The sequence below is a fragment of the Pyxicephalus adspersus genome, chromosome 7 (genome assembly GCF_032062135.1).
Source record: "Pyxicephalus adspersus chromosome 7, UCB_Pads_2.0, whole genome shotgun sequence".
Taxonomy (NCBI): domain Eukaryota; kingdom Metazoa; phylum Chordata; class Amphibia; order Anura; family Pyxicephalidae; genus Pyxicephalus; species Pyxicephalus adspersus.
The window spans coordinates 58,097,064-58,105,045 of NC_092864.1; the positions used below are offsets into that span (position 1 = coordinate 58,097,064).

Sequence of the window (7,982 nt, forward strand, 5' to 3'; positions counted from 1 at the left end):
GTGGCCGGTCCAATATTTCACTATCTTAGATAACACACACGTTACAGCAATAAAAAAAATTGGTTCAGACCTGCAGGGATACCAGCCGTTCAGGTACTCACACTGCTGCGCTGGTTCTTAAAGGATTGTTGTGTGCAGTTTTGACAGAGAGTCGTCTTGGTGGTACTGAACCATGCTCTGCCATCCCCATTCATTCTCTATTGGGGTGTCATGGGTGGATGCTACACGTAGCATTTCCCTAAGGCAGTAATTCACTAACATAAGCCAGAACCTTAGCACCAGCCTGAATACAGTCGTAATACAACTGTTAAGCAGAGTAAGTGCCTCTCTGTGATATTGTCCAATACAGACTATATATATATTCCTATATATAGGTTAAAGGAATAGTGATTAGCGAATTCCATCAATTACTCACTTTCTGAGAACTTCTTGAGCACACATTTAGCATAAAAAAGTTGTCAGGAAGGACGTATAACAATAATCCCCATCTCTGTACAAAACTCTCTAACCACCCTCAGATTTCCTCTTGCAAAAGAATTTGTCTGAAATACAGTTCAGGGTATGAACATTCCAAGAACAAAAAACATACCGGCTACAAAATAGAAGCAGATAGGATTTCCCTCAAAGATCAATAAAGGAAACAACCTCTGTAGCTGCAGACACTGTAAACCAATTCATCCTCAAAATTCACCATAGAATTAGTAAAGTCATCTAAAACAGGTCTAAAATTCTGCTCAAATGACAAATTATTCTGTTTGGTTCCAGGACCTTTCACCTGAACTGATCCAAAACGTGGGTTTTAGAATATCTGAAACCTTATCACCAGTCAATGTGGAAACAACTCATTCATTCAAAATGCATCAAATAGCATGGGAAGAACACTTAGTGCCTGAGGAACATTTAGATAATCACAGAAAATTGTGGAAAACGTGTACAGTGGTGGGGAGGGAAAGAAAGGAAATATACAAATCCTTCAATTTACAGCTTTGTAGGGTCCCCTAATCTTCCATTATAGGACACATCAGTGACACCTTATATTGGCAATGCACACTTCCATTATAGTTTAACTTTTTTTTTTTTAAATACCTTTTAAACATGCACTCCATATTTAGAATGCTACAAACTGTGTCTAACAGCAACAAAGATGGCTTCCAAAAGTCCTGTGCTCCTCCGGGGCTGATCCTTAGTGGACCAGGGCATTATGGGTGAGCTTGCCTTGCTAGATAATTTCTCAATGACTAGTGGCATCGGTTATTTCTATCAGAACCGAACCAAATGGCTGATGATTACAGCTGAGATGGACCTGTATTCAAACAGCAACAATACTGAAAATCTGTTATCTTCTCCTTCTGTGCATCTGCTCCAAGTTTATATGAGAGATTAGAAGGTTGGCAGGTGGTCATGTCATTGCTTACGAAGAGATGGGGTTAAAGTGATGCCCTGTTGTCCCCAGACCTTTTCAGCTGGGCGCATCACCCTGCACTTTTTAATAGCCACTCAACAACTGTTTTTGGGTGGTTACTAAAAAGTTGGGTGCCAGTACAGGGGCCACCACCCAGCTTCAAATATTTCTAGGGAGAATACTGTGATGGAAATAAAGGTGATTCTGCTGTAAAATGTAAGCTACTTTCAGACTTTTTCAGACAGTGTTTTTTTCAAGAGGTACTGGTGCAAATACACAAATCAAAATTAGTGGTCGGTAAAAAAAAGTTTTGTTGCTTTCTCTTTTTTTTTTCCAGACGTTTGCTTTGGTATCATTGTCTCCCTTTTTTTCAGTGTGGGTTAGTAGCTCCAAATGCGTCCATGGATAACATAATTTCATGTGCAATTTAAAAAAAAACTAATTTTTACCATAAGTAAAGATCTGCTTTTACAAAGCCTTGTGGTTACCACTCCTAGGTGTCTATAGGTTGCCATTAGATGATCAAGAACTGTAAATGCTGTGTTTTTTAACTGCTAGTCTAAATGCAACCTTGAGGATGAATTGTTCAACAGTGCCTGCAGCTTGGGAGAACAATAAAATACTTTGTTTTAAAATGTTTTTGTGTTTTTGTTAATAAAATGCAAATATCGAAAGGAGCTGTAAAATTGCCATTTGTCACCTGGATACAACTTGTGCTGCGTCTGGGTGCTGATTCCTAGCAACTTCGCTGTACCAGAATATTGATGTACTTGATGTTGATTTCCCATATCCTTACAATGTTTGAGTGATAAATTAGTAATCACTATGGAAAAGGAAAACTATTCATTAAATAAACAGAAGAGCGTCATGAAACATTAGTGGCCAAACAGTGTACTGCAGTCCCTGTATTGAAAATGCAATTCGAAATTCATGCCGGGAAACTGAAAGAACGGGATTATTGATGGTCTGATTTTCGATTGTCCACCTGCAGCTTGTTCTGAAAATCTGATGAATTACATTTTAGTCCAAGGCTGTCCAACTCACAGCCCCTGGGGTGCATGTGGTTCTTCTGACCCAATAATGCAGCCTGGCATCTGTTCCCTGGTGTGGCACAGGTGGCAGACACACTGGGCTGAGAAGGCTCATTCTTTACTCTTCCAGGTAAATGCCAATGTGCAGCAAAAGAACACAATTATCCTGCAGTGTTCAGCATAGGTGGGTTGCTTGGTAGAGCACATGGACTGCTGAGAGAGGTAGGTAGTTGTGGTGCTGGGATAACCTTCCCACTGATCTGCCATGCTGTGTAAACTTGCCTGGTTACTTGCGGTACCATTTCCAGAAAGAGAGAGGTTGTGTAATGTTTCCTTGGAACTACCAACAAAATTTGTTTTTTAACGAGAATAAAACCTACAAACTGGTATTTCCTGCTATGTTGTATGGTGTGCCAATAAAGTTATCAGGAAGTAAATTCATATATAAAATATTGGAAATCACGTCACAATTATATTTCACAACAATACCCTGACGACTGTGACTTTCTTTATGTGAACAATGCCCGGCACCATAACTTGTTATCTGCCTGGGCACAGAAATGAGTGCAGAACTGCCAAGGCATAACAAGGCTTAAGCTACGTAAACACGTCCAATGGTTCTTGCCCGATATTCGGCTCAGGGCGAGAATCGAGCGTGTGTACAGCGCCCGTCGTCCATCGTCCGAAGGACCGTCTTGGCGGATCCACGGAGGATAAACGATCCTAACCTGACCATACTGATCAGTGTTCTCCCCAGGCCCTTTTAGTTGGGCGCACCACACAGCATTTTTCAGCGACCATCCGGCTGTTTTTTGGTGGTTACCGAAGAGTCATAATACATGGGGCTGCCATGCCTATAATTTCTGGGTTCAACACTGCTGATCATAAAAAAATGTAACCAAAGTGCACTCAAAAGTTTTAATATTTTGTATCCCATTTCAGCACATTGCATAAAAAAAGCGTTATGCCCTTTAGGAAAAACACACAAAGGTGTGAAAGGGCACATGCTAGAAAATTGTCTACAACAGCCTATCTCAGAACTCTGGACATAGGGGGAACCCCTGAAATAACTTTAAGGTCTGGGGAACCCTGACAATAATAACATCATTTACAGCACATTAGTATGGTGGCCAGGGGTAAGAATATCACCCCTATAGATAGCTAAATGGATTGTGTCAGTACAAACTGATCAAGGAATGCCTAACAACCTCTCTAGTGAATGTGTACAGCAATACCCCAACTGTGGTGAATCAATAAACAACTGACCAAGTAAGACCGCTGTCATTTCCTATGGAGGAGGACGCAGCAGGGAGCCTCCCACTCATCCCCCCCCCCCCTTCCATTCTCTACAGAACTAAACAGGACTTTGTGTAAAGTGTTCCTTCATTCTGAATAGCAACCAAATACACTGCAGTGCTTGTGGGCAGTCTGTGCCTTGTGCTGCAGGTGTGGCATGGGGTTCAGGAAGACCCCTCACCTCTTGTAACCGCTCAGTGCCAGAAAGAAGAATAAAGCTGCGATGGGGCGGACCTACTGGACTGGGAATTGCAGAACGATGGAAGGTTTTTAAAAGTAAAAATGAAGTGTTTTTTTATGAAAGTTCCCCTGTAAGGTTCCATTAGGATCTCTGTATTAAGGAGCGGCACATAATGTGTCTACTACATTCATCCGAATTACACCTCAACCACAAATATAACCCCCAAACCCTGCACTGACAACCTCAAATATCAGAGCACAAAGTGTACACAAAGCTAAAACTCTATGAGATGATATAACAAAGAGTTAGGACTGTATAACATAGAATGGGGAATACAGAGACAAGGATTGCTGTATGGACCAGAAGCTCTCATATTGCTGGTCAGTGAGGATAAATATATATATAGTCATGGAGAACAGAGAGAGGGTGCAGGGAGAGGAAAAGGAAGGGACACATGGGGGAAGGAAGAGGGGATCAGAAAGGTACATAGCCCTCTATAGGAGGGGAGAGGGAGGAAAGGTGAGGGGAAGGGAGGGGGAGAGAGGGAGGACAGGTGAGGGGAAGGGAGGGAGAGAGAGGGGGAAGGGAGGGGGAGAGAGGGGTGAAAGGTGAGGAAAGATCACCCCTGACCTTCTCTACACAACTTTCACTTTCCTTTGCCATGCCCTTCCCAGCTCTGGGAATCCAGTATATTATATATATAAAGTATATGAGGAGTACAGGGGGTGTATGGGGTGACAGCTCTCTGTCTGTATAAACCATTGGAGAAATGTCCCCTCCATTGCTGCTCCATAGAGAGGTGTGAGGTAACATAGCAATCCCCCCACACACCTCTATATAGAGAGCAGAGGTCACCCTCTGATGAGGTTCACAAATCAGGCAATGTCATCACCCTGACAAGGAGAATGGTGTCCCCGTACACCGATCTCGCCGGTGTCCCCGTACTCTGATCTCCCCGGTGTCCCCGTACACCGATCTCCCCGGTGTCCCCGTACACCGATCTCCCGGGTGTCCCCATACACCGATCTCCCGGGTGTCCCCATACACCGATCTCCCCGGTGTCCCCATACTCTAATCTCCCCGGTGTCCCCATACACCGATCTCCCGGGTGTCCCCATACACGCAGGGACTTTTTCCCCCCACTTCTGGGGGGAAAAAAGTGCGTCTTATGGTCCGAAAAATACGGTAATATATGAACTATTTATTCTCTGCACACTTTTATGCCTGGATGAATCTCCTGTATTATCAGAGACTGTTCACATATAACAGTGAATAAGGTAAAGATGCTTTTACTTTGAATATCTAACCACATAAGATGAGCTACAAACAGTACAACTTTTAGCACATAATTGTATTTTCAATTCAATATTCATCTTGTAAAGTGAACAATCACAACCATTTTTTCACTAGTAAACGCCCCCTATGTCTTCTTATAAAATTGTGATATTTAACCATAAATCTGGAGTCATGCAAACGTTTGTAATATCCATAGTTTACCAGATGATGGCGCCATACACCATTTTGTATGCCATAAAATAGTTTGCAAAATATATGCTTGGGTGTTAAAATATGAATTTTAAATAAGAATTCATAAAAAGGAAGGGAAAAGTCTGTTTGCTGAAAAAATGTTATTTATTTTAATCACCAACCTTTTCTAAATCAGATAATATAAAGATGCTGGCCTGGAGAATAAAACAGGAATGAAGCAGTGATCTGTCTGATGAGCACTTCTGAATAAAAATGACCCTCAGTGTAAGCATTATAGATATGAAAGGCTATGAAATCCGATATAATTGGGTCCTAATGAAAATCATGATTCCATGGATCTTCTGACAATTCCACAGATGACACCTATACAAGACAACATCTAGCATCGCATCATGCCGGCAGAATACTAATATCTGGATGAAATACATAAATGAGAATTGTCTTACTGCAGGATTTGTAAGGTCATTTGCTTTTTTTTTATAATACCAATAGCATTTGGGTTGTCATGTCAGGGTTTACAAACAGGGATGTATAACACATACATAAACATGGTAGAGGATCCGTAACAAAATGAGTATACTTATGATGGCAATCAGTAAAGTTTATAGATGATTCTGAATGGTCATCTAATGGACAAAGTATATGACAAAGTAGTCTTTTTTACAACACCGGAAGCATCACATAATTCCAATTTTAAAACTGAGCTCTAGTCCACACTCAAAAGTACCTTCAAATCTTTCCTCTCCTACCCCTATGTCTCCTGGTACTTTTTTTATAGCCTCTGTGACATCATTACAAATACAGGTAGTTCACGGGTTACATACGAAATTGGGACTGTAGGTTTGTTCTTAAGTTGAATTTTTTATGTAAGTCGGAACAGGTACATTATTTTAATAAATGCAATTAGGACAGATGTTTGTGTTATAAAATCCTCACTGTGAGTCAATAACAAACAAAGCAAAAAAAAAAAAAAAAAACTATATGAAGCCCAGACATTTATTAACTTCTGGAGCAAACTGTGCTTTGATATGCAAAAAGAAACAACTGCAGAGTTTGTCTTGGTCAGTTACAAGAGGTTGTAGAAGAGCTCAGTCTCAGCTGTGTTTAGCAAAAGATTTCTTCTGCAAGTCATGCACACCACCTCCTCCAAGCCTCGGTCCTGCACAGGAGGCCGAGTTCGTATCTAGGAGGCTTCCATATGTTGGATGTCCTTAACTGGGGGAACACCTGTACTGCAAAAAATATATCTTTGGCAGACAGGAGTGGGGGTCCATGGTCTCTGTGACCAATCAGGCAAAATCTGTGTCATTGTAGAGACAGGACTGGTCTCTCTATTCCTCCTACAGCTCAGCAACCTACAGCTGTATCAAAGACAAGGACTGAGAAGGAGAGAGTACAATCACCCTGCTCCCTAGTGTCATACATGGTTCTCATACTCTGCAGACATGTTGTATACTATAATGTGCAGGTAGCCTTGTATCTCTCCCATATACTGACATCAGAACAGCCATTTTTCCAGTGTTAACAATGAACTCTGGGTTAGCCTATAACTTGCTCCATAATGTCCCTCCCCTATGCTGAGCTCATCATACTACATAACTTTTCACTAACTTTAGTTATCAGTTCTCCTCTATCATTAGTGACAGCAGAACAAATCATAAACCTCAGCTACTTTGTTTTGTGTCTGCCCACAGACACTTTGTTAGCACAGGAGGTACAACCTTTTAGTACTATGACTCACAACTGCTTTGTGTGTGTAAAGCAGACGTCTGTGTGAAATAAACACAAAAGAAATGAACTTCAGCAAGGACGGGATTTTTCATCTCCCAACAATGACTCGTATACATGATAGGTACATATTGTCATTCCCTGACATACTGCATTTATATGCAGACTACCCTAGGAAACATTCACCCCTGAAGCCGAGGCTAAATGATTGACTGGACAAAAACCAAATAGCTAAAAGGGAGATGAGGTCAGAAGAGATGAGGAGAAGTTGGCAGGATGATCCCGTCCATCAAACAGAAGATAAGGTGGAATCAGAATACTCACTGCAGCTTCAAATATGTGTTGTGTGGAAGTCGCAATGTGCATCCAAATGGAACAAATAGAAAGGACTGTCGGCAAAATTGTGAAAAGAAAGATGAAGCTGGAGTTCAGCATTAAAGGATAATATTGTCCTATTTATAATGGAGAAGTAAGGTTTAATGTCCAATGTATAAAAGCAAGGACAACAGTTTAATTTTTCAGAACAAAGCCACCTTTTGCTCATGGACCAACAATGTCAAATTTCTTATTAGAAAATGCAAAGCAAAACAATAAAGTACATGAATTTTTAGACCTGATTATTGTGGCTGTACCCTTTGTTGTTGCTTCTCCAAACAATTAGTAAATATTAGGACATACCAGCAAAATGCATTAAGTCATCGTGAAGACTTTGTATATGGTTTAATTCAAGCCTGGTGAGATTAGTGGGAAACCCTTATTTGATATTATTGATGTTAGGTGCTCTTGTAATTTAGTCCAGTCTCTGGATTCACATAAATCACTCAAAACTTTGACAGGCCAAGGAAATGTTTTGATA

The 7,982-nt window shown here is 41.0% G+C and overlaps 1 protein-coding gene and 1 long non-coding RNA gene across 2 annotated transcripts in view; one reads left to right on the forward strand and one right to left on the reverse strand.

Annotated features, from left to right (window-relative positions):
• The window catches only part of ADPRH (ADP-ribosylarginine hydrolase), a 15,207-nt gene extending 11,562 nt beyond the window's left edge, over window positions 1–3,645 (reverse strand). The window contains exon 1 of the mRNA XM_072418626.1: window positions 2,103–3,645. The gene's annotated coding sequence lies outside the window, so the exon portion shown is untranslated. The remainder of the gene's footprint in view (window positions 1–2,102) is intronic.
• A 1,932-nt stretch (window positions 3,646–5,577) lies between these two features.
• Window positions 5,578–7,743, forward strand: LOC140335726 (uncharacterized). The gene is made up of 2 exons (XR_011921751.1): window positions 5,578–5,859; window positions 7,292–7,743. It is a non-coding gene; the product is annotated as an uncharacterized lncRNA (long non-coding RNA).
• The last annotated feature ends 239 nt before the right edge of the window (window positions 7,744–7,982 follow it).